Raw genomic sequence first — 27,424 nt, 5'->3', positions numbered from 1 at the left:
TGATTCCTGCCCCAAGCCTTGAAGCCTCCCCAGTTGACACCAAGTGAAGCAAAGAGAGTTGTCCTTGCTAAGCCCTGTCCAGATTACAGATTTGTGAGCAAAATAAATGTCATAATTTTAAGCCACTAAGTTTTGGGATGATTTGTTACCCAGGCATCATAAGTAGAACATATACACACAGACTTTTGCCACTGAGGTCACTTTTTCCTAGCAGGAAGACCTGATTTCTTTCAAGAGTACTTAAACCCACAGGAAACATGAATACTTGCTCCTTAGCAGTGGAAGTACATCTTATTCCAACTAGTTTTCTCTCCTCACTCCACAGGAGTGGCCAGAATCAGTTAGTCTCTTATCTTTAAATTATTCTAGATGAGAGACAGACAGTAATCTCTAGCTTCCAAAATCTAGATGATAAATATCAAACTCAGGCCTACCACCAGTCCGTACGTCATCTTTGTGCAAAGTAGAAAAAGGCACCACTTACTCAGGATATTATTCTTCTGTCAGTCATAAAATTGCCATAATATATACTGATTTTATTAGAACAAAATCTTTTACTACCGCCTGACTGAAAATTATTTTACTTTGCTAAGCTATAATGTCTGTGCTGTGAATGGCACCAGTAGAGGACAGTGTACAACCTTCACAACTATACAGGCCAGTCTGAAAATTCTTAATTTCCCTTTACTTGACTTGAGACAGATGGAAGCAGTCTTTCAACCATACTGAATAGCACTTTTTTCCTATCCATCTTTTCTTCTTTACATAGCCTAAAGATGGTTAATGGTCTAGAAATGTCACAAAACTAGTTTGCAAGGGCCATCTCTTACCAAGCCCTACATAGACGCAATAGCATGGCCCTTTAATATATGGCTAATATATGCTATTTACCTGTTCTAAGGTGTGTTTGTGAAACAAGAATAGTCCCATTTAACATAGCCCCAATAACATTTGATTATTATTCATCTATTCAGCGAGTATTTATTGATCTTATATATATATATATATATATATATATATACATATCAGACACAGTGCCAGGCACTAGGAATACAAGGCTAAGCCATGAAATTTATAGCATAATGAGTTATTCAAGAAATCATGAAATTACACAATTATTTAACAGTAAATTTTGATAAGTGTTATGAAGGAATTTTAAATCATAGTGGAGTATCTCGGAGCACAGGTCTGGATTAAGAGCAGAGGTTCAGGCTTTATGCCGCAGAGATGGTGGCTCTAAATATAGGAAATGATATTCACCCAGAGTAAATGTATGAAAAAAAGATCAGAAGTCTAATGATAGAGTTGTGAGAAACACCCCTAGTTCCACAGAGGAAGGGGGACAAGGAGCCCTGGAAGAACACAAGAAGTGCAAGAGAGACAGGAACAAACCTCAGTGCTGAGTACAGGCAATCAAAAAGGAGAATGTTTAAAAATAAGCTGGTGTTCTAGAAAGCCAACGGCCTCAGAGAGTTTAGGGAGGATTGATACTAAGGAAAGATTATGAGGTTTGACAAACATGCAAGTATTGGTCAACTTCAACTTCAGAAAAGGGTCCTGAGTTTTATGATAAAGAAACAAGGAGGATATTACAGCTTCACAAAGAAGAGGAATTCCAATTAGGCTGTGGCTCCAAAAAAGACTTCCTAGGTAGGTTGAGCCTAAGCTGAGCTTTAAAGGTAAAGTAACGGTTAGAAAAAAAATGAAGATAGGAACAACTTGTGCTAAGCCATAGAGAAACAGAAGAGCATGACGTATTCCAGAACTACTAGTAGTTTGTAACAAATGGTTGCTTTTAAAAGAATGACAGAGAATGACTTATCTGTAGTGAGATGAGTAGGGAGCTGATCGCATAAGATCCTTGGACTAAGTTAAGGAGTAGAGCTTTACAATGAAAGTTACGGGAGACATTGAAAGATTTAAAGCAGGAAAATAAGGTGAAGAGATCTGAGTTTTAGTAAGAGCACTTTGGAAGTAAGGTTGATCAATTTAGAAAAAGACAGACAAAAAGCAAGAGATCAGTTAAAAGGCAAGTGCAGTTGACCCAAGTGAAATACGGGAGTTTAAGAAGTGGAGATAAATATGAAATATCCTTTAAAGGGCCAAATATTTAGGACTTGAAAACTCTGGCATTTGGGGACTAAATGAGGGAGGAGTCTAGGATGATGTTCAGGTTTTCGTCTTATTACCAGGATGAATGTGTGGGGCAGATACTGCCACTTATTGCTGAAGAGGACACAGGAGTAGAATATGAGTTGAGGTATCCTAGGGTTTTCTAAATGGAAGTAGGCTCTAGGCAGAGTGATCTGGTCTGTGGGAAAAAATAGACATATCAGCATAAACACCCAGAGATTTCTTCCGGTTAATGATCAATTAGGGTATGTTTAAGTCTGGGAACATATTCATGGAAAATCCAGTGATCTTTTGAAATCCTCAATACAAGTATAAACATAAAGCCCCAGATTTCTCATTTCACCTTCTCCCAAAGCACGCTGGCAGGAAGGGAAGTAATTTCAATCCTCTCTTCTTTCAAATGATTTGGATGTTTTGAGAGCCAAACACTACACTTGATGATTTATAGCCACATCTCACAACTGCACTGCACACTTCGTTCCTCTTGCCCAGATCCCACACCACAATGCCAAATGCTCATGCCCAAAGTACATGACTCATTAGTCCATGCACTCATTTTTGAAAAATCAGGACAGTTAGTTAGAGAAGTAAGATGTGCATTTTTTAAGCAATATTGACAAGTGCAGAAAGTGGTTTCACCTAAAAGGAGCTTCCTTTACACTTAGTGAAAAAGTTAAAAGTCACTGTGGTTGTCTAGCTGACTGAACAACCTGATAAATAAAAATGTTAATATGTGCAAGGCACGGACCTAAATTTCATTAAGCTCCCATAGTTCCAAGAACCCAATACCAAGAAAGAAAATGTAGAAAAATCCAAGGTATTCCTAAAAGCGTTAAGTCAGTCCCAAAGAGACACAGACAGTAAAGAGAACAGTATTCAGTATACTGCTGTCAGCTGTATTCCACATAACTCACACAAGTAGCTTATTTTCTGTCCAGGAAACGCTCTGGGATAGTAGAAGAGATATATTGAGTGTTTATTCTAAAATTACCTAGTGTGAGACTTCAGACATCTGTTTCCTTAAAGGAGTCTGCCTGACATTTGAACTTCCTTATAAAATTGCATTAAATATGTATCAGCTTGGAGGGCCTACCAAAATAGAATAATGCATTTTCAATTTAGTCTTGGTTACACTTGACCTGTTTTAAAGTGTTTCTCTAATGAAATGGAAGCTATACCAAAATTAATTCTATGCAAGAGGTAGAACAGATTCTGCGTTATTTAATCATAATGCATACCATCCACTTTGCCTGAGCGTAGAAACAATACAGAGATGGCGATTACTTTAATCTGGCAGACCTGATAACATTGTCATAATAATCAAAATGAAGTTCAGGTGGTTTTCTGACCTGAATGTAACACTCGTGTTTTACTATAAGAAATAAGGAAAGGCAGGGAACCAGAGAATTCCGCTGTGGCAGTTTTAGCTTGTAACTGTACTAATAATTCTGTATCAAGGGCAATTGAGCTAAGGAAGAAGGGTCAAACATCCAATCTTCTCCATTACTATCACCAACTTATCTGCTAAATGCCAGGCACCATTCTAGGCATTTTTCACATGAATTAATGCATAAGTGAGTTCATCCTTACGACCTAGCCTGCTTATTTAAAAATCACACTTTTTACAGATGAAGAAACTGAGGCCAGAAGCGTTTCAGTTACACACCTGGCGAGTTAGAAATTTGGGATTCCAGAGGCCATATTTCTTCCTCTCCAGCAGGCTGCCCTATTCAGTAATATATCAGCGCACAGTGTGTGCCAGGCGCTCTGCTGAAGGGTGAGAATAAACAGTGGGTAAAAAGTCATAATCCCTCACAGAGCTTTCACATAGTGGGAGCGACCGACAGTAGACAAATAAAGATATAAACAAGATGGCGTTATCAGATGGTAGTAAGTGCTGCTGAAGAAATAAAGAGTTGGCTTAAAGTATGAGAGGAAAGGCGGTATTTTTTGTTTGTTTGTTTTCAGTGAATAGGCAAGGCCTCTCTGAGAAAGAGATATTTTAAGGAGAAACCTGAATGATGCAAAGGCACCAGACATAGGTGAAAGACTATTGTAGCAGGGAACAGTAAACTAAAAAATTCTGAGGCAAGAATGAGCTTGGCATCTTCCAAGTAAGTACCGATAGAAGGCTAATTTGGCAAAAATGTAGTAAATAAGGGGGAGAAAAGAGTGCAATTAGATGGGAACAAATCATAATCCAGGTCATCCAGAAACTTGTAGAAACTTCTGTGCTTCATTCTGAGAATAATGGGAAGCTATACAGGAATTATGGTAAGAAAATGACATAGTCTAATTTATGTCTTTAAAAAATTGCTCTAGGTTCTTTCTCGAGAGTTGCTTATTTTATGTCTACTTGATTGCAGATTCTGAACAGGATATGTTAAATCTAAAACAACAATTGTTAATTTTCCTGTTTATCCCTGAAAAGTTTTGATTTTATGTTCGAGTGTATTATAAAAGTGCACATATGTTTATAATGTCATGGCTTTTTTTCTATTTTTTATTTTTTCCAGTATATAAAATCCTTGGATGTTCATGTGATATTTTTGCCTTAAATTCTATTTTGTTATGTTTTAAAATTGCTACCCCACCTTTTTCCTTGTTGCTCATATATTCCTTTTCAAAAAAACTTTGTCTTTTTGTTTTACAAGTGTCACTTACAGAAAACATTATCAAATCTTATTTTATTTTTTTGCTTTTTCTCCCCAAACCACCCAGTACATAGTTGTGTATTTTTAGTTGTGGGTCCTTCTAGTTGAGGCATGTGGGACGCCTCAACATGGCCTGATGAGCAGAGCCATGTCCGCACCCAGGATCCGAACCGTCGAAACCCTGGGCCACCGAAGCGGAGTGCACAAACTTTAACCACTCGGCCACGGGGCCGGCCCCATATCAAATCTTATTTTTTAATCCATCTGAGTATCTATAGTTGTTTCTATTTTCAATTATATATGAACTTAATTCTTTTTCTTGTTTTCTGTCTTTTCTTTTGCTTTCCTTTGATAGGTATAGTTTAGTTCTTCTAATTTTAAAGTATACATTATCTTTTTGTTCTTAAGGTGGTTGAACCCAGCTGAAGAACGATAGTGCATTTATTTAATCTTGTGAATTTTTAAACGGACCAATCCACATGTTCTCCATTATAAAACCACTACTCTAGCACAGGCTTATATTTCTTTGTTATTCCCCAACCCCTATTTTATTAATATTTTCTAGAACTTAATTTTCGGTTGTTATGGATAGTTTCTAGTCGTTTTTTTTTAACTAGGTCCTACCTATTTGTGCTTGTTCTTCTCCTCTCTCTCTCTCTCTCCCACTCTCTCTCTCTCTCTCTCTCTCTCTTTCTCTCTCTCTCTCTCTCACACACACACACACACACACACACACACACTAAATGTTACTGAAGAATTTAACTAACCCTTCTTCCCCTGAGACTTGTAGCATCTCTGTGGGGTTTTTTGCTGTTTTTCTTTACTTATTTGAGAACCTACTTCAAGAGGGATTTCACTGTATGACATTATCAAAAGTTCTGAAATCTTAGATGCCTGAGAATATTTTTCTGTCCTCCTATTTGAAGAATTATTCAACTGGATATTCTTCGATACTTTAAAATTTTACTCCATTTTTCTTGAATCACATGACACATCAAAATGTTTGACAACTTGATTCTTGTTCCTACACAGGAGATTTGCTATTTCTCTCTGAACATTTTTGGAATACTCTCACTGTCTTTGATATTCTTAAATGTCACTAAGTATGTTAGGTAATGGTTTTCCCTTCTCCCCCTTATTTAGCACTCTATAAACTCTTTCAACTAGAAATCTTCCATGTTTCTTTCATCTTATGAAGTTTATCTTTAATATTATATTTTATGTACATTTTCTATATCTTTATTCTTTAGAGCAGTCTTATAGAAGAGTTCCTCAATATTATCTTCCAAATCACTAATTCCCTCTTCATCTGTATCCAGCCTGATATTAATCTCCTCTGTTATGTTCTTTATTTCAACTATTACATTTTAATACTTAATGTTTCCAATTTATGACATTTTTCTTGTTTCATATTGCTGGTGTCTTACCTTTTCTGCTTAAGTATAAATATTATACTTATTTTAAATTATGACTCCAATTATTGTGCTTCAAATGGTGTATGTTGTTCAATTTAAACCTTTCTTTACAATAGTTGTATTACCCAGGGGTCTAGTATTTGATTTGTGAGCTTGTTTCCCTGGAGATGTTAGTTACTCTGGTCAGGGCCACTGGAAAGCCAGGGGTGGGGATAAATGACAAGGCAGAAAGCCCCAAACATCCAAACTACTCTTGATAAACTCCATTTGCTGTCACTCTTCTGGGTAAACTCATTGGTCAGATTTTCACCTCAGCTTTGTTCTTTTTCTTTTTTAAAATTATTTTATTGAGGTCATGTTGGCTTACAACATCATGTAAATTTCAGGTGTACATCCCTACATTTCAGCTTCTTTATAGACTGCATCATGTTCACCACCAACAGTCCAGTTTTCATCTGTCACCATAATTATGTGCCTCTTTACCCTTTCGTCCTCCCCATACCCGCTTCTCCTCTGGTAACCACTAATCTGTTCTCCCTATCTATCCACATATGAGTGAAATCTTATGATACTGTCTTTCTCTGTCTGACTTATTTTGCTAACTGTAATACCCTCAAGGTCCATCCATGTTGTCGCAAATAGCACAATTTTCTTTTTTTATGGCTGAGTAGTGTTCCATTGTATATATATACCACATCTTCCTTATCCATCATCCTTTGATAGGCACTTGGGTTGCTTCAAGGAACCCTCAAACATTGCTGGTGGGAATGCAAACTGGTGCAGCCTCTATGGAAAACAGTATGGAGATTTCTTAATAGATTAAAAATAGAAATATCATATGACCCAACTATTCCACTACTGGATATTTATTCAAAGAACTTGAAATCAATAATTCAAAAAGATATATGCACCCCTATGTTTATTGCAGCATTATTCACAATAGCCAAGACATAGAAAGAACCCAAGTGTTCACCTCAGCTTTTGAGATGAAATGTGATAAATGAGGAGGAGTCTTTCTTCTTAGATAGTGATCTAATTGCCCTGCGGATTTCAAAAGGCGAGACTGGAGGAGCTCTAATGCATGAGGGCACTTGGTCAGCTCCACATGTTTTCCTCAACTCCTCCACCCATAGCTTTTGCTTCCTTGTTGTTATTTGTGTTGTTTGTGTTTTGCTCTGTTATGTCTTTACAGCCCTGATTGTACCTTAAATCACTATCCTCTGGGTATTGGTGATGAGTTTGATGATGAAAGGGAAAGTAGTGATTGTCTGAAGGCAAAAAAGGCACTTGAAAGATCCCTAAAGGTCTTCCTTCACCACTTCCCACAATCCCAGATCAAGGCCTTGGGCAGTCTCCTAGGGGTGGATCAAGTCAAGTTGCTTCTTTGTTATTTAGGGAACTCTTATGATTCGTGTTTCGTTCTCTCATCTTTGGATTTTCTAGGTTTGATTTTGGAGGAGGTGGCTAGGAACCCATGCTAGCTTACCATCATGACCAGAGTTGGAGTTTTGTTTCGCAGTTTTTTTTTCTCACATTTCTTTGATTTGAATCAATATTATCCTTATTCTCCAACTCCAATTCATGAAGTATACTCATGACAGATTCCTAAAGTAATACATAACACAGGCATGCGCTGCACAACAACATTTCAGTCAACAATGGGCCGCATATATGATGGTGGTTCCATAAGATTAGTACCATATAGCCTAGGTGTGTGGTAAGCTATGCCATCTAGGTTTGTGTAAGTGCCCTCTATGATGTTCATACAACGATGAAATCACCTAACAATGCATTTCTCAGAATATATCCCTATCATTAAGCAATCCATGGCTGTATATCAAAGTCTTTGGCACATGGCAAACACTTTACAAAAGAAAAACTCTTGCCTTTTATGATATGTTGCTTATGGATTTCTCTAGGAAATCACAACTTTATTTCTTCTGTTTTTTTAGATGTTGAAATATCACATGTATTTTTTCACCTACATTTCATAGAATAGCTATTTTAAAATTCATAGAAGAGCAAATCTTATTTAATGGGATGTCTTTGTTTTGTTTAGACGTAGAAAAATTAGGGAATTCCTCTGTTTTTGTTATTGGAAACTGACTAAACAAATAAGAAAAATAACAACTAAAAGCTTAGTGTTAAGATGATTAAAAGGTGCTTAAGATGATTAAGGTGATTAAAATAAAATGCAACTGTCATAAAATACTGGTCAGAGTGTAAATTAATACAACATTCTTGGATTAATTAAATAATACTCATTCAATTAGGCTTTTGCTAAATGTTAAATCGGGAAATATTGAGCAAAAATCTTTAAATGGACGTGTTATTTTACCAGCAACTTCGTGTCTAGAACTGCATTCTAAGAAATAATGAAGGAATACACACAAATTAGTTTTTCTAAAGATGTTTATTTCAGTTTGATGTGTGTGGTCGGCTGAACAATGGCTCTCCAACGATGTCCATATCCTAATCCCTGATCTTCCATGGTAAAAGGGATTTTGCAGACATGACTAAGTTAAAGATCTTAAAATAGGAAGATTTTCCTGGAAAATCTAGGTGGGCCCAATGTAATCACAAAGGTTCATATAAGAGGGAGACAAGAAGGTCAAATCAGAAAAAAGACGTGTAACAACAGAACCAATGGCTGAAGTGATGTACGTTGAAGATAGAAGAGGCATGAGCCAAGAAATACCAGTGACTTCTAGAAACTGGAAAAGGCAAGGAAGTGGATTCTCCCCTGGAGCCTTCAGAAGGAACACAACCCTGCCAACATCTTGATTTTAGATTTCTGACCTCCAGAACTGTAAGATAATAAATTTGGTTATTTTAAGCCACTAAATTTATTGTAATTTGTTAAAGCGGCAATAGGAAACTGATAAAGTATATAATAGTAAAAAGTTAATAACAAATCAACTACAGAAAGTTAATTAACTAACGACACATCAAAAATATGTATTATGAAGCCATTGAAATTCTGTTGTAGGACCACTATTTATGTGCTAATACTATGTTATTAAGTAAAAAAGTCTTACAAAACAAAACGTTAAATAACTCACTTTTAACAAAGAAATTACAAATAAAAATAGCTGCATTTTTTACCTGCTTTTTTGTGTGCCAGTAGATGTTAGAGGGCTTTACATGTATGATCTCAATTACTGCTCCTATGAAGTGGATAATATTATCCCCATTTTGCAGATGAGGTAAATAAGGCATTGAGAAGTTAAAATATGTGCTCAAGCTGACACAGTAAGTGACAGATTTGAAACTAGGATACGAGACCCCTGATATGAGACCTCTTTGCATAAATAATCCTGGACAGGAAACAAAGCAAACGTTCATATAACCATGGTAATGCTATGTGGTGGAAAACAGGCAAGTTTCATTTTCTTCTTTTCTTTTTCTGAACAATAAACTTTAGTTACTTTTGAAATACAGAAAAAATAAATTTAAAAAAGAATCAAAAATAAAAGTTTTAAAATCTGTTGAGATGATCTTCAGAAAAATACTTCCAATTCTCATTTTTATTTTTAGAAAAGCATAGCACCTTTCTTATTTCAAACTAAATTGCTATGAGGATTTTACTTAAATATGTAATTGTCTAGAGAAGGAAATTATGTCGTGACCTACTTGATTACATACCATTCAGAGTTTTGCAAATCTAACATATGCATATTTAAATGCCAATACATTTACTTATAAGTACCAATAAAGATAGATAGGAGAAAATGTAGCATAAGAAATTGAACTAAAAAAGTTAACCCTAGTGGGAAAATGGCATCAAATTAGCCTCTAATATGACCCACCCTGTCACCGCTTACAAGTAAAGTACTTACAAAGACACAAAAAACTACCAGAATAGAACCATGCTTTAAAAAATGTGATGGGTGAAAGATTTGCACTGTGTTCTCGCTGAAAGTAAGGCAGCTGTCAGACTCTGCCTCCACTAGATCCCTTACTCAAATTAGGAAGTTTCTACTCAAGCAAATCTTGGCAGTTCTCCCTCTACTATGAGTGTTCTGTTTTTTGAAGTAGCCAGAGTGTTGATTTACAAACCTCCAGTCACTCTGAGCTTTTGTAAATCTTGTTGGTAATTGTATTTCCCAGAAAACAAAAAGGCAGATTTACAGAGAAATGACTAGAGCCATAGAAAGAGATGAGACACAAGAGCCTTTGTAACAGTAAGTATGATGATTTTGCTTTTTCATTTATCTCATCCATTTATAAGATTAGGTAGTAGGTGTGGGGGAAGAACCCCTATCCATCTACCTGCTAGACAAGGAGCTAAGCAAGCAGCTACATCCTCCATAAACTATCCAGTTAAGTGCAAGGGGAAGCATTTAACCAGCAGACAAGTGAACCCAGCAGGGATGAAGTCAAATATAATTTCATGGTCTTGCCATTGGCATACCCTAGGCCTGCCTAACCCTCCTCTTGTTCAAAGATTAATAAACAGAAATAAAAACAAACATAATTGCCAGGTAGTGCGGGACAAGAGAAAGGAAATATCTGAAGATTCAGAAGAAAAATAGAACCCTTACAACTAGAATAAGAATTTTGTCTTTCTTGTTAACCGTTGTATCCCCAGGTCCTAAAACATTTGTGTGACTGACAGTGGACATTCAATAAATATTTATTGAATTAATGAATAAATCTTTTAGAAAAGAATTCTACATCCTCAGTGGGTAGCAAGAAGTCTTTAAATCTATAAAGCATGAATGTAAAACTATAGAGAGAATAAGCTGAGACCAAAAACAAAAGAAAGAAAGGGAAATGTACAAAGTGAGAAAATTTAAAAGAAAAGTGCAATTGAGGGGGTAACAAATGATGGATATGAATAATTTTTCTTATGTATATGTATATCAAATACTTGTTCTCAGTCTGTAACCTTTTAACTTCATTTTTTAATGCACAGAAATATTTAAATTTTATATATTAGAATCTCTCTCTCTCTCTCTTTTTGCTCTTTCTGGTTTCTAGCTTTTATGTCTGACTTAGAAAAGCCCTTATCATACTAAGATTATAAATTGTTTTCATTTCTTTTATAGTTTTTTATGCAAATCTCTTCAGCCCAACTGAAATTTATTATTATGCATGATAAGAGATTTGTGTTTAACGAATGATATTAAAAAATAAACTTTAAAAGAAGTTACGTATGGTCCCTTCTCCTTCTCATAATAGCAAATTAAATAATTTGGATCATTACTTCCACCAAAAAGAGTTAGAAAAGCTGAAAAATTATTTAAAAATCATCTCCTTGAAGACTTTGGAGAATTAACATAAGAGAAATGAAATAGCAGGCAAAGATGCATAAAAGAATAAAAATCTGGAGTGGGGAGCTTGATATTTGGGGCAACTTTTCCCTAGAGGTATTTACCCATTTCAGAAGTGGCTGAGCAGCTGAGAATCTGAGAAGCCAAAGTAGGAGGCAAGGACCCACCCAATCGGGACCCCCATAAACAGCCCATGCTTTGGTGGTCCTTCAAGGCTAACCCTGAGGAGTAAGTGTGAGCAGGAGTAGCTCATTTCAGGTCATCTCAATGCCTGGACAAAATTAAGGAGATTCTGGATTACTAGTAACACTAGGTGCTTGGAATGAGCAAACCTAAATTCTCACTTTGCCTCAAATTATTTCTAAGAAGCACGGTTATGAATACAATGTCCAGTAATAAGAGATAACTAGGAATACAAAAAGACAAGACAAAAAAACTAAAGCCAAGTCAAGATTCAATCAGAAAAAAGGAGCTATGGGATGCATTCCAGGTATAGAGCATTTAACATAAACAGTGAAGGCTTATACCATCCCTGGAAGATGTGAGTGACTGAAGATTTGAGAAGCTACCACTGAAAATTGCAGCACTCAGCTGGAAACACCAAAATAGGACTTCTCAAAAGCTGTTGATTTTCAGAGGCTCCCACAAACTACCACAGTCTGCAAAAGTGAAATGGGTGGATCTCAGGGCTCATCAGAAAGCCACTGTGAATCTCAGGTCAGCCCAACATTTCGCTGCAAAAGTCTCTGGAGAAAAATGTCTTCTTCTGCCTTCCAGGTCACTTCCAAGGGTCTCTCACCTAGAAATATGCAGTGAAGGGACTTTTGAGAACTGTAATCTTTGGCTCATTTTCTTGGTTTCTAGAAGATGTATAGAAACATGGGAGAATTTCTTGATGAATTCAGAAGAATGAGAGACCTTTGAACCATAATACAGAGAGCACTAACCACAAAAGAAAAGATGAATTGATTAGACTGCATTAGAATGAAGAAATTCTGCTCATCAAAAGACATCAGTAATGGAGTAAAAAGGCAAGATGAAGTGTGAAAAGATATTTTCACATATATAACAGACAAATATTTGTATCCAGAATATATATAAAGAACTATGATTCAATAAGGGGGAAAAATCATCCTGACAGCCCAATAGAAAAATGGCAAAAGGTATGTCAAAAAAGTGAATATCCAAATAGTTAATAAATGTATGAAAGATATTCAAACTAATAGGTAATCAGGGAAATTATCAAGAAATTATCACTTGCACAGCAGTGAAAATAAATGAACTACTTACACATATAAAAATTTAAATTAATCTCAAATATAATATTGAAAGACAGAATCAGTCAGAAAATAATGCATATTGCATGGTTCTGTCTATATAAGGCTTAAACACAGGCAAAGCTATATCATAGTTGTTAGGACTACATATAGAGGATGCTGAAAATATTTTTTTTTTTAAAAAAGAAGGTAAGTACTATAGAAGACAAAAATAATGATTCTCTCTATGGTGGAAAAGGATGTAGGTGACTAAAAGGGGGTTTGAAGCCTGCTTCTAAAATGGGGATAGTGTTCTATCTCTTGACCTGATTCATTTTGTGATAATTCATTGAAATTTCTAGTTAATTTTGGTGACTTTTCTGCACAATATACTACTAAAAGGAAGTTACATATTAGAGTTCTGGCACTATCGTTTACAGTTCATTCACTGTACTGTCAACTGTGGGGAAATGATTAGGGAGAAATAATAAAGAAATATTGCTTCTGATACATTTGGTTTTGCCTTTCAGAGACATTATCCCAAATTATACTTACCCTTTCAACTTACCTTCTTTTGTGCTTTAGCCTACGCTATTCTTGCCACTCAGCCCTGTGCTGACACCATGTTTCAGTAGTAATAAATGTGCTCTGCTGTTTACCTGCCTCCAATTTGGCTTCCTTCCCAAATGTATCTGGAACGTCCTGGTCTTCCCTAAAGACTACCTTACTTCTTATAGGCTCTAACCTTTCCTTGTCTATTCTACCTCCATTTTCTCCTCTTCCTTCTTAGAAATAGTCATTCCTCTTTGCCATTCTCTGTAATTTGCATGATCCTATTGATATATTATCAAATATTATATGCATTCATTGTTTGCGTATCTGCTTCACTTGTAAGATTGTGGCCATTCCTGAGGGTGGGTACTTACCATCTTACTCATGTTCTATTAGGAGCGCCTAGCTCACTGTCTCACTGAGATTGGGAGCTCAGCCATCTTGTCGAATGTAATTCACTAGCTCATGGCCAACTTGCCAGTGAACTTGTGAAATCTGTATTTGTTTGGAATATTCCTGAAAAACTATAGTAAAGTTTCTCCAAATTATGTTTGTTTATACCACACAGAGTGACATAACAATGTCATGATCAGTTTGTCATATATTTATGTCAGACGGCATAGTTCAGTCACTAAAGTGCCACCAGTGTTTCTACCTGGAAATGTTTGACAGATTGTGATAGGGGCTGTGTATGCATTCATTCTAACATAGGCCTCTCCAAAATAAGCTTTTAAAAAAGCAGGCCCATAAAAAGATTACTTTTCCATCAAATTTTAAGGTTTTTATAATAATGGGCATTAAGTATGCTGTATAACGTAAAAATATCCCAAAGCCAGCAGAGATATCCTCAGGAATTCTCCATTATTCTGGAGTCTTCTCACATAATTCCAATCTTACTTGAAGATTAAGGAAAATAAGTGTGTGTATTTTGATATCATTAAAAGGTTTTATGACCCAATCAGCAGAACCCTATTTGCAACATCTTCTAATTTATGGGGCATTATTTGTTGTTTTTGTTCAAGCCTGCAATGTAGGGAGGAAAATTATATGTAGATGATGATTGAGAAGTGCAATATTTTTCTCTTGCTGGTGAGTCCTGTGGTAGCAGCCCTTCAGCTTCAGCCAAGTTTGCAGCACAGCACGAGCAGTTTATGATAATGTCCCTCTGCAGCACGGCCTCAATTCGCCCCCTGGAGTTCATGAACTGCACAGTGTGCTTTGTCAGAATGTCTGCAGGTATTCACACTGCTGGATTTTTTAAAAAGTATTTTGCACCTAACAAACTACTGGCTTTAAAAAAAATGGCATCAAACAAATTTTTTGTTTATAAAACTTCCCCTATGTTATTTTAGTCACCAAATATTAAAAGAGACAAGGCAGTGTATGGACACAAAATAAAAATGATCGCTTCTCTCAAAAAATTTAGAGTCCGTGGAGTCTAGGTATAACACAAGGATGACAAAAATTCAGGGTTTTGGGGTTTTATTGTCATTTCTATTTTCCAATTTAAAAGTAGAATTTTCAACTGTTTTTAAATTATGTTTTAAAATGGGAACATATAACAGCGGTTAGAAACAGGAACTGTAAAGCAGAACCTTGAAGTCTATGAAAACAGACAAAAAAAAAAGTTCTGAAAGTTCTATCTTGTGACATGACATCTCCCATCTGATTCCACTGCTCCCTGAAAATAAACTTGACGGTGAAGACCGTGGATAGATGCTCAATCCATTCATGGGAAGTAAGTGTAGCGTCAACTCAGGAAGAATTAGACCGTCGAGATTTTAATGAGTGTTACATTTATGGAGATACAAATGGTCTAAATCTCAATGTGTACTTCTTTGACAAATTCATGATAATAAATTCACGAAATAACCACTCTTTCTGTAACATTTACACAGCACTGACACAAAACCTGAGAGGATTTTATATGGGGTGTGTGTGCGTGCGTGTGTGTGTGTGTATTGTGACTAAAAAGAGGAAGAATTGCTTAGGAACAATAAAATGAAAAATACTTTTTTAATGCTCAAATATTGCTTCAAACTCAGTTTCAGAATCACCTACAAGATGAAGCTCATGAAACAGAAAAAAATAGCATAAAGCTGTGTGTTATAATGGCCAAAGCTTTCTCAAGCAAAGTGAAACCATCAGATGACAGATTTTATTATTTTCAGAAGACACGTGGACGCACGGTTCAAATGCTCTGGTTAACCTCATTCTTTACTTTAGAACTGGATAAATGCAGAGATATTAATGACTTGGGCCACTTATTGATATTTGTTCTCAATGTTTAGAATGATGATGTGGATAAAGTACTCAAGAGTAAACTAAGTAAAATAAGACATGTTCACTTACTATGTGCAATTTTAGTGAGAGCGTTTGCATGAAGCATAAACGTGACTATTTGCCTGAAGGGGTATGGGGTGGCTCCCATGCCAAACCCCTGGGGCACAGTTGGCTCCACTCAACATTCATCAAAAAACCCTCACCTCTGAGAAATTGTCTTCATATGCTCAACGGGGTGGTAAAACTGGTAACTTTTAGTTATTAAATAGTAATTGAATATGTTTTTAGAAAGATGTAATAAAATGCAAAGTATCTTTGAGAGTTTTATCCTATAATACAAATTTATTCCTTCTCAGGCAGGGGATGACAATGGTTAGAGTTTTCTACTCAGGATTGCAGCATTCTTTTTCACGGAGAAAAAAAAATCTCATAACAAAGGGAGAAAGGATAGATAAAGGGAATGAATTCACACTTCACCTTAATAATCTTCAAGCATAAAACCAGCTTTTTAACAGAGTTTTTTCTTTCAATGTTATGGTCTCAAGCAATAACTTCAAGGAATACTGAATATCTTTATCACATATATAAAAACTGTTGTAATGAAAGTAAATTATAAGCTGAGTGAAAGAACATCATGAGTCATCTTTACCCCCTAAAAATGCACTTTGAAGTGCATTTGAGATAGGAAGACTGGACAGTTCTTTTTTTTTTTTTTTTGAGGAAGACTGGCCCTGAGCTAACATCCATGCCCATCTTCCCCTACTTTATACATGGGACGACTACCACAGCATGGCTTGCCAGGCTGTGCCATATCCGCATGCGGGATCCGAACCGGCGAACCCCGGGCCGCTGAGAAGTGGAGCATGCGCACTTAACCGCTGCACCACTGGGCTGGCCCCTTGACAGTTCTTTTAAGTCATCCTGTCACATGAGCATCTGAACCTCTAAGGAAGAGGCTTCAGCTCACAAAGTTCTCTCCCAGAGCAGTATTCCGTTTTTGGCAGCATTTTCAGCATCTCCCTTTGCTTATATCCTTGACATAACCTTTTAAGCAATTTAAACACATTGTAATTTGTATGTGTAGTTACTTTGCTCAGTACTACTAAACGTTATAACATCTAGAGAGACATGGGAATTCTCCTGCGTACTAACACATAGCAGAATCAATTCTCTTTAATTCTGCAGAAAGTTCTGAAGTTCTTGAGATCAGGGTCATAGCATCACGTCCCCAACCAATGGGACAGATGGACAAGGCTCCATTATGACTTTCATGGGCCCAAGCCACATTTGCCTTTGCTGGGCCCTTTCTTCCAAAAAAAATATTAAAATTGTGTTTTATGATCATGTTACTGTAAAGGCAAATGTAGTCTGTATTCATGATTATACGTTCATTTTTATCCTATTAATTTTAAAGAAACTAAAATCAAAATATTTTTGCAAGCCCTTAAAAATGTTTTAGGCCTTAAATCCTGTACCTACTCTGCCTGTTGGATAAATTGGCCCTGCAGATAGAATATGTGTTTATTCCATCATGTTAGGAATTTCAAGCATGATTTTTAGATCCAGTTCACCTCCATACAGGACTGGGTTTGTTCATAACTATTTCTGAAAACACCTTAGTTCTTTGGAGATGTTGCACGGACCAGGCAGGATGGCGGCGAGATCCCCTCCACTTCTTAATCTATTTTATGATTCTTTGTAGTACTTAATTTGGAAAAAGGGGCCTTATTGCTTTTTTAAAAACTTTGAAACTCATTCATATGGAATCTATATATTAACAAATAGAAGTTGATTACTGTATTCCAAAATATCTTTTAACTAATTTAACCTTTTGTATACATCTTGGAACTTACTGGGCAATGTTGCGCTCAGTAAATCTTCCATATGTTGTGAATATTAAGTACGGGAAGGACTGCGTTATTTTCTTACTAGGAAGAGACAAAGAGAGATGGTATTACCCAAGTTCATTGCTTTAAACTTTTTCTTTGGTTTATTAAAAACCCATTTTTGTCAGACTTTTTCAACATTGTAATTGCCTTTGAATTTCATTGTCTGTGAAAAATAAGGTAGTGAGACTACTCTGTTGATTTATTTTTCAGTGTCCAATCTCCAGTTAAACAATGCAAATTCGTGTATCACAGCTGATTGCATTTGTCAGCTGTTTGGTGTTTTTGTCAGGTTTTTTGTCTTTTTTTACTACCCTATTTTGGCAAGTACATTGAAGCCTTGACTTAGCTGTGTTAAGAGCTCGAAGTTCTGATGAACAATCTAGTAGCAAGAGATTATTAGAAGAGATAAAAGATGCAGAGTGGAAGATAAGTTGATAAATATGAAATCCTAAGGATTTTTAGCTTCTATTAATTTTTATGTACTTGATACTTATTTCTGAAAATAAGATAAGAGATGTCAGCATGAACTTGTGTGACATTGTGATTTATAATAAATATATATTTGGTCTTTATCCCCAGTTCTGGCTCAGAGCTCCTAAAACCTTTGGAATTTCCTAAGTGATAAGTATTATAAAGGTGTCTTGGTATTCATAACAAACCCCTTTCAACCACACCTGACTTTATGCTAATGAAGTGACTTTTGGAAAGCACCTAAGAATGAGGGCCGGTTGCCAGGCAAACCAACCATATTGAATAGAAGGTTGGAACTTTCAGTCCCACCACATGATTTCTGGGAAGGGGAGAGGAGCTAAAGGTTGAATCAAGCTCAATGATTTAATCAATCATGCCTAAGTAATGAACGAAGCCTTCATAAAAACCCAAAAGGATGGGGTCTGGAGAGTTTCCAGGTTGGTGAATCAGAAAGCTTCCACATGCCACCATGATAGACCCCAAATTCCATGAGAAGAGAAGCTCCTTTGTTGGAGACCTTGCCCCATGTATCTCTACATCTTGCTGTTGACATATCCTTTAATATCCTTTGTAATAAATCAGAAATCTAGTGAGTAAATGGGTTTCCTTAGTTCTGTGAGCTGCTCTAGCAAATTAGTCAAACCCAACAAGGGGGTCATGGGAACCTCTGATTTATAGCCAGTCTCTCAGAAGTACAGGTAGCAACCTGGACTTTTGATTGGCATCTGAAGTGGGGGCAGTCTTATGAGACTGAGCTCCTAACCTGTGGAGTCTGATGCTATCTTCTGGTAGATATTGTCAGAATTGAACTGAATTGTAGGACACCCAGCTAGTGTCAGAGAATTGTGTATTTGATGTTGGGGAAACCCACACACACATTGGAATTGGGTCCAGAACCCTTACCTTGCATATATTAGCATATATTAAACTCAGAAGGTTTTAGAAGTAGAAGAGATCTGAGGACACAGTGTGTTAGAGAGAACACTGCGCCAGGGGAGTGGTGACCCCGGTAAGGCCACTTCCTGCTTGCTCTTGGGTTAGTGATTTAGCTTCTACAAACCTCTGCTTCCTTGCCTGTAAAATCCATTATTGGCAAAGATGAACATAAGACAATTAGAGACTAGCCATGTTGTAGATGGGATAATCTGAAGTCACTTCTAATAGTAAAGCTTAGAAATACTAGATAAAAATATAGCAAAGATCCTTATCAATGCTTAGCTATGCCAGCAAGAAGGGAAGAGAAAGCTCCAGGAATCAGAAAGGAAGAGGGAATCATAAACCAGAGAAATTGGCCTGAGAGTTGACAGTGTGGCTCTCCGAGGCAGCTGGTCAATTGTAATGGTCTAGTGACAGTGTGGCTACACCGGGGAGCTGGTCAATTGTGACCATCTAGTGGGTGTCAATGCCCACTCAGAAACAGAAGACAAGGTAATGAGCCTCCATGGAATGTAGAGGTGAAAAAAAAAAAGGCTCTTTAAAAAGCTACTGTCTTAGTGAAAGTGTCTGCTAGGAAAAAGACAATCCAAACACCCACACAGAGAGACAAAAAAGAAGCTTATCCTTTGCTTTAGCCTGAATTCTGTGTGTACAAGGGGGAAAAAAAGCCTCTGAGAAATTTAATCACCCCAGAATACATGAACTCCATTAGGGAAAAGACTTTGTTTTTGCTCACTGTTATGTCCCCAATACCTATAGCAGTGTCAGGAACATAATCAGAGCACAATAAATGTTTGTTTAATGTTTGCTGAATTAATAAATTTGAAGTTTAGATAAGCTACTGACACAATTTAAAAGTTGGATAAGAAACTACTACTTGGAAATGTGTACACAAATGTGAAGTTACCTAGTACCTTGCCCTTTAATTGCAGAGTAAAATATTTTAGACTCCTCTGGAATACTTAGAAGAAATAAAAGACGTGTTGAAAAATAAAGGCAAGATTCCTGCTCTTGTGGCTGAAATTTGTGATAAGTACTGTGAGCAAATAAGCAGAGTTATATGTCAGAGAATAACTGGAGAAGGGTACTGTTTTAGATACAACAAGGAGGGCCTTGAGATGAAACTGAGTGATGAGTCGAAGGCACATACTCTGCCAAGAATTGGAGGAGAGGCATCACAGTCAGAAGGAAGAGGAAAATCAAATTCACCCTTCCAGGGAAGAACTCAAGAGTACTGAAAAAACAGAAAGGAAGTGATTGTGGCTGGCACATAATGGACAATGGGAGAGTTGTAGGAAATGATGTCATAAAGATAAACCTCATGTATGACTTTTTCACCCATAGTAAAGAGTTTGAATGTTATTCTAAATACAATGAGAAGCCATGGAAATATTTTAATTAGGGGAGATGATGTCAGTTTGGTGTGAGAAGTACTATATTAGGAGTAAGCACAGAATATTATGGGAGCAACTTGAGAGGCATATGTAAAAGTCCAAGGAAATCAGAGAATGCTTCCTAGACTAATAATCATGAGATTGCAATTAGCTCAGAAAGAGTAAAGCATAGGATGTAAGGGAGGGAGGGAAAAGGCGGTAAAGATAACCAGGGGCTAGATCATAAAGCATGGTTAGCTACAATAAAAAGCCATGACTTGGTCTTTAGGAAAATGGAGTCTCATTGAAAAAAATCCAATTAGGAGACTGTCAATGTCATTTCCTCAAGAAATGATGCCTTGAACTAAATTTTTTAAAAAAAAAGTGGGACTGGAGAAATGTGGATAGATTAGAGATATTAATGTGGAAAAAGTAGTAGAACTTGATGATTGCTTGGATGTGGAAGACAGTGTAAAGGAGTGAAAGATGAAACCTAGATTTTCTATTAAAGATGGTATGGCAGACCCCATCTGCTTACCTCTACTTTTTTTAGACTGCCATTAAAATAAAACTAAAGGAATTTTTCAAAGCATAAAACTGTTAAAAAAATAGGAAAGAACATCACAGTAAAAAACTTGTGGTATTTGAAAAGCAGATGGAGCCATGAGAATTGAAGATGCAGTCAAGAAAGCTGACACCTAAGGTTTCAGTGGAAAAAACTAAGAAACTACTCAGTTTACAACAAAGAATTCCCAAAAGGTCCACGGATGACCTTGGGAGAGGGGCAAAGTTTGGGATGAAAGTACTAAAACTGGTTGAAAGTCTGTTTTAGAAGCAGTTAAACCCTCAGATCACATTGTATTTGAATGTACTGAAAGAAAAATTCAACTAATATGTAGAATATACTGAGAGGAAACTTCTAAGTACACAGACTAACAAATAAAAATTCAAAAACATAATTGACTCTAAGGAACCACTCCCAGCTGGTTTCAAGTGGCACCCAAAACAAACCATGCGTTCATGTATTTATGTATTCAAGTATGCATCCACACAGTGTAAGGTGATGATTAGATCATTAACTCTGGAACTAGACTTCCTGGCTTCAAATCCCAGCTCTGATACTGGTTACTGGTGTGACTTTAGATAGGATATGTCACCTCTCTTTGCTTCAATGTCCCTTTATAAAATAGGGCCGTAGAAGTATCCATCTCATGGGGTTGTTATGAAGATCAAATTTATATTTTTAAGCTCCTGGCATGTAATAAGCATGACGAGGTATTTGCTTCTCCTTCTATTACTACAACATGTCTGATTGTTCCAGACTCTGAAATTATAGTCAAGAAAAAGACAGTCTCATGGACGTTCTAGGGTGGAAGACAGCAGGTCTCCCAAGGACTAATAAATACATGAAGAAATCTCAGAGAGTGGTAAACGCTATGGAGAAAATGGATTATCCATTGTGAAATTATTCATTTAATATCTGTTTTCAGATTAAATAAATGAATGAAAAGATTTTAATTAGCATTGTATTACTGCTCTGTGGAATTTAATTTCCATCAACATATTTAGGAAAGAAGGAAACTAACATGGTAGGTGTACTAAACACTTTACACCTGACTTAATGTAAGCCTTATAGTCACGTATAATGCAGGCAATATCACTCCTATTTTACAGACAAGGAAACTAAGACTCAGTGAAATTCAGCAACTTTCAGGGGGCTTGGAGGCATAGGATTAGTGAGTTGGAGAACAGGAATTCAAACACAAGTTTCTCTGGCTTCAGAGCTCATGCCACATAATCCCATATTTTCTGGATATTTTAATCTTTTCTATTGAATAAATATTTTTCTAACATTAAACTTAGAAAATGGCTTTGTTTTCCCTTTTTTGTCCTTTTTTATTAGTTTTATTAGTTTAACAGCTACTCTTAAGAGATTGAAGTGCTTGACTATGTTTCTCTCAGAGATTTCAGCACAGCTTTTTATATTCCAACTTCATGCTTCTCAGTGACCTCAAAGAATGATAGCCAATATTTTTGTAAAAGTCATATGCCGTGGCCTTTTATAATATCTTCTATGCTTACTCATTATTTTTACTCTAACATGCTGACCTTAATATCTTCCCACGCCTTGTCACTAATCAGATCTTTCACCTTAAAGATCTCCCAAGGACTGCTTATTTCTCTTCTTTGTGAGAGCCCTCCTGGCTTGCTGAGTCCTTGTTCAAACCTTCTCATAAAGTGAATTGGAGTGCATTCTTTTTCTCTAATAATCAGGAAGTGGATTGTACTTCTTCAGCTCCTCATTTTGCATTCATCCTCACAGAGACATCCTCTCTCTGTCTTCTTGACGTGGAAACTAGATTACAGCCATTGAGCAATTGTATCAAAGACACAATGACAGAACCAGGTAGAAACAAAGAGGGACTCCACAGTGTATCATAAGGGGAGTTTCAATGAGCTGTGTTTCGGGAAAACTGCTGTGTTTGTTGTTGTTTTTATCATGATGCACTTTAAACTGACATCAGGCTAAGAGGTGACAAGTTGCTTCCGAGGCCCTTGTGTGGACAGACCCTACAGCCCCAGCTGCTGGGGACCAGCAAGGCTTAGCTTCTAAGTTGCAGATGTTATTTAGATCCTAAAAAATCTATTTAAAATTTCACCCGTTCAATCTGTCTGACAAATAGATTTAGGAACAAAAAACATTGATTATCATCAGTTATTTTCCCTGATATCCTTGTGCAATATGTTTTGATTTATAACTCTCTTCCTGTAAATTTCTCTTCCATTGTAGTATTAGGCATTCCTGTGGGTTTAAAGGAAATTAAGCTTAGAGAAGTTAAATTCCAAAAATACTCCCAGAAGCTGTTCTTTCTGTATGATGTAAGTCAACGTGAGGGCTCCGGTAGCCTATTTTGGTGCAGAGAATCCATTCGTTTTAATGGAATATCCAGTCTAATGGAGCATATTGTGCTCAAAGAAAAACTCATTCTCAGGGATGTGCTGAACCAGGTACATAATTTACCAGAAATGAAGTTAAGTTCAGCGTATTCTAGAAAAATGAATCACATGTGGCTTGGATCTTGTGCTATGCATTCAACTTAAATAGCACTGTTTGCCTCCTGCAACCATGATGATTTGAGAAAAGCCAAAAAATAGTCACACTGGGAAAAAAGGCTGCTGCGAACTCCCTGTGCTATTACATGGTGGGTTTTTTTTTTACCAAATATGGTTTCTGTAACAATACTTCAGACTATAACAGGGAAGGACAGAAAGAGATTTTTTTTAATTGTTATTAATTATGCGTTTGCATGTTTTCCTTTACTTTGCCCAAACATCTAAAGTTCTATATTCTTCTTTTTTCCTTTCAAATCCATTCTTCTTTGAGTTGCTATTTAGTAATAGGGTTGTAGTTTTAATATATACTCATTGTTATTTATATATTTTCTCCTTTTTTTCTCCATGATAATTTTCAGCTCCTTCATTATTTTTATTTTCCCTGCAATGTTACATATTTTGTTTTCTCTCCAGCTTTTTTGTTTTTAAATCTGGCATTGAAAGTGGCCATCTAGGCTTTTCTCATGAATTTCTACCTTTACTATAGACCAGGATTCAGGAAACTTTTTCTGTAAAAGACCAGATAATAAATATTTTCAACCTTGTGGGCCACACAATACATCACCACTGCTGAATTCTGCCTTGCAGTGTGAAAGCAGCCCCAGACAATGTGTATGCGAATCAGGATGTTTGTGTTCCAATAAAATGCCATTTACAAAAACAGGCAGCAGGATGGATTTAGCCTGTGGACCATAGTTTGCTGACTATAGAGACTATAGAATGACAAAGCGAATAAAATCTTCACAATTAACTAGAAGAGATGCAAAAATGACTCACCTACGTAGTTTCATGCACCAAACTTCAAAAGTTTGGACACAGAAGATATGCCTTAAAATTTGCTGACTCCTCAAATTTCATAATAAGAATAAACTGAACACAGTACTCAATTCTAAGGCAGTATTATGCACAGTGGGTAATATATTCATTGTCTAAAATTGGTCTCTCTAATTGTCTAACAGTTAAGCCTAATATGTAGAAATTAAGATCTGTATGAAAGTAAATATTTACTTAGTCTCAATTTCCTATGTTTTGACTCAGAAAGACAATTTTCCTTTAAAGGTAGTTTGGAAACATTTTCATTAACTAAATGATAGATTTTTTTAAAAAATCAGTCCCGGGGCCCACCCTGTGGCCAAGTGGTTAAGTTCACTCCCTCTGCTTTGGTGGCCCAGGATTTCACTAGTTTGAATCCTGGGTGTGGCATCACTCAGCAAGCCATGCTGAGGCAGCGTCCCACACAGCACAATGAGAAGGACCTACAGCTAGAATATACAACTATGTACTGGGGGGCTTTGGGGAGAAGAAGAAGAAGATTGGCAACAGATGTTAACTCAAGTGCCAATCCTTAAAAGAAAAAAGAAGTCCCTAAAGTAAAGGGGAAAATCCTGTTTTACTTCATGTTAGCAGAAAAACTTTACTAGTTGATACTCTTTTCTTGTAGATCAAAATTTATCAAACAACCTCCTGAATCTGTGTCATTGTTTGTGGAGAAGCCAGCCCTGCTGGTCTAGTGGTTAAGATTCAGCCTTCTCACTGCCCTGGCCCTAGCCCATTTCGCGATCAGGGAACCACACCACCGATCTGTCTGTGGGTTGTCATACTTTGGTGGCTGTGTGTTGCTGTGATGCTGAAAGCTATGCCACTGGTATTTCAAATACCAGCCCACCCATGGTGGACAGGTTTCAGTGGAGCTTCCAGATTAAGACAGACTAGGAAGAAGGACCTGGCCACCCACTTCCGAAAAAGTTGGCCATGAAAACCCTATGAATAGCAGCAAAGCATTGTCTGATACAGCGGTGGAAGATGAGAGGATGACGCAAAAAGACCACGCAGTGCTCTGCTCTGCTATACGCAGGGTCACCAGGAGTCAGAATCAACTATCATCACTAGCAACAACAAATTTGTGGAGAACGTAAGTTTGAAGAACATTTCTGAGAACAATATTTTACACAAAAATGGTTAAAACATACTTAAGAAAACGTGGTACAAAAGAGCATATACAAATATTGGCTTAACCTAAATTTTTTAAATTTTTAAAAATTTCGTAATTTTAAAAAAATTTTTGAAGAAAAATGGGTAGTATCACTTATAAAAACATATTGGATATATGATGTAAGAAAAACATTTGAATTTTAAGAGAGCCTAAAAGAAACATTGTGCAATAACATGATCATCTTTGCTCTTACATTCTTCTCTTCATTAGTATCATCTCCATCTCACTCTATTTATTTAAAAAAATATGTAATTTTCTTCCACATATTTCCCCTCTGGCCATTTTCTTTCTGTTATAACAAAACAATAACAAAAATAAATTAAAAGCTTATTTTGAAAAAACAAAGAGTTGCTTACCCTCCCCAAAAAGAATGTAAATCATTAAAGTCATTGCTAACTATTCAGAACCCACCCTAGTGTGTTAGTCATGCTTCTCCAGAGAAACAAAACCAATAGAAAGAGATTTATTATGAGAAGTTGGCTCATGAACTCTTGTGGCTGCACAGTCCCACAATCTGCCCTCTGCAAACTGGAGACCCGAAAGCTGGCGGTGTAATTCCAGTCTGAATTTGAAGCCTAAGAACTAGGGAGCTGACGATTTAAATCCTAGTCCAAGGACAGAAAAATACCAATATCTCAGCTCAGCAGGCAGGCAGGAAGCAAAAAGGGGCGAATTCCTTCTTCCTCCACCTTTCTGTTCTGTTCAAGTCCTCAACAAATTGGATGATGCCCACCGACATTGGGGGAAGCAATCTACTTTAGAAGGCCACAGAATCAAACGCTAATCTCATCAGGAAACGCCCTCACAGACACACCCAGAAATATGTTTAGTCTGGGCACCCCTTCCCTGGTCAAATAGACACATAAAGTTAACCATCACACTTATGGAGTTACTGAAAGAGGAACTGTAGCAATTTTCTGCTTTAATTAACTATTTCAAAATCAATATTTGAGAATTATTTATTCATATAAATATACTTCTTTCTTGTTCCTGACACCCCCATTTTTGGCAAAAAAAATCTTTGAAAACAACAAGATATAGAAATACAATATTTCAGTTAGTATTTCAATTAGTGCTTAGCCCACACTAAGAAGATTTTTTTTTTTCTTATTCTTAATCTAAGACCTTTCAGTTTACTAATAATACTATTAAATAATTCCATTCATTGTAGTCAAATAATTCTTGTAGCACTCCATAGATAGAGGGGTTTTAGGAGGATTATTTTGACAGGCCCACAGAAGCATAATACCCTAGGTCTCCAAAATATGTTTAGCAAACCTGGAGTGCTGGAGGAGCAAACCAGAGGGTTAAATAGCATATCTCCTTAGCCTCCATTAATCTCCAGTCCATTTGCTTTAGAGCAAATGAGGCCATCTAATTGTAACAGTAGCTGTGGAAACAAGGTTACATAGAGACCTAGCAAACTCATCTCCTTAGTCAAAAGACAAACATCCAAGCAAGTCAACTAGAATGCAAGGCAATGATTTATAAATCCAGTGGCAACGGTTCATCCAGAACTGAAGTGACTTTTAAGCACACATTTTTAAGCAGTGACAACTATACACTTTAGTGGGAAAATAAATCCAGGTGATCCAGTATTCTAGGAAATTTCAACGCTGTTTGACTATTAAAAGGAGGTGGAGAGACTTCAAGAAATTAAGTGTTAATAAAAGAGAACCAACTTTTTATTCTCTTTATTATAAAAGAACAAAAATGAATTCATCTACTTGTCTTTCCTGGAGGACAAGAGAAACCTAAAACCAACTCTCAAAACTACCTTCCAGAGAAAGGCAAAAATGAGTGCAATCACTAGCACTGCTGCGTACTCATTTATGACAACTCGTACACCTAAGCACAGTTAAATGTGCTGAGTAATTGATCTAAATATAAAGTCAAAGTACTAACTGTTTGTGATCTGATCTAACAGATGAGGCATTTGGCCTGGACAGTACAACCACTGGAAAATGAGGCAGTGTTAGTTAGCATTGTGAGAGTGGGGGTGGAGGATAGGGAGACTTCCGTAAGAATAAGAACACAACGTTTCCATTGGTGGAACTGAGATATAAATTCTATATTAAC

General features: G+C 36.6%; 1 protein-coding gene across 13 annotated transcripts in view; it reads left to right on the top strand.

Annotated features, from left to right (window-relative positions):
• MARCHF1 (membrane associated ring-CH-type finger 1) overlaps nucleotides 1-27,424 on the top strand; it is a 768,319-nt gene that overhangs the window by 641,078 nt on the left and 99,817 nt on the right. The window contains exon 1 of one of the 13 annotated variants that reach the window (XM_070505017.1): nucleotides 10,356-10,386. The exons of the other annotated variants lie outside the window; for them this stretch is intronic. The gene's annotated coding sequence lies outside the window, so the exon portion shown is untranslated. Of the gene's footprint in view, nucleotides 1-10,355; nucleotides 10,387-27,424 lie in introns of those variants that run through there. 13 annotated transcript variants of the gene reach the window in all.

The sequence above is a fragment of the Equus asinus genome, chromosome 3, assembly GCF_041296235.1.
Source record: "Equus asinus isolate D_3611 breed Donkey chromosome 3, EquAss-T2T_v2, whole genome shotgun sequence".
Classification (NCBI taxonomy): domain Eukaryota; kingdom Metazoa; phylum Chordata; class Mammalia; order Perissodactyla; family Equidae; genus Equus; species Equus asinus.
The sequence above is the reverse complement of the archived record's forward strand: the minus strand, read 5'-3'. Positions and strand labels throughout refer to the sequence as shown.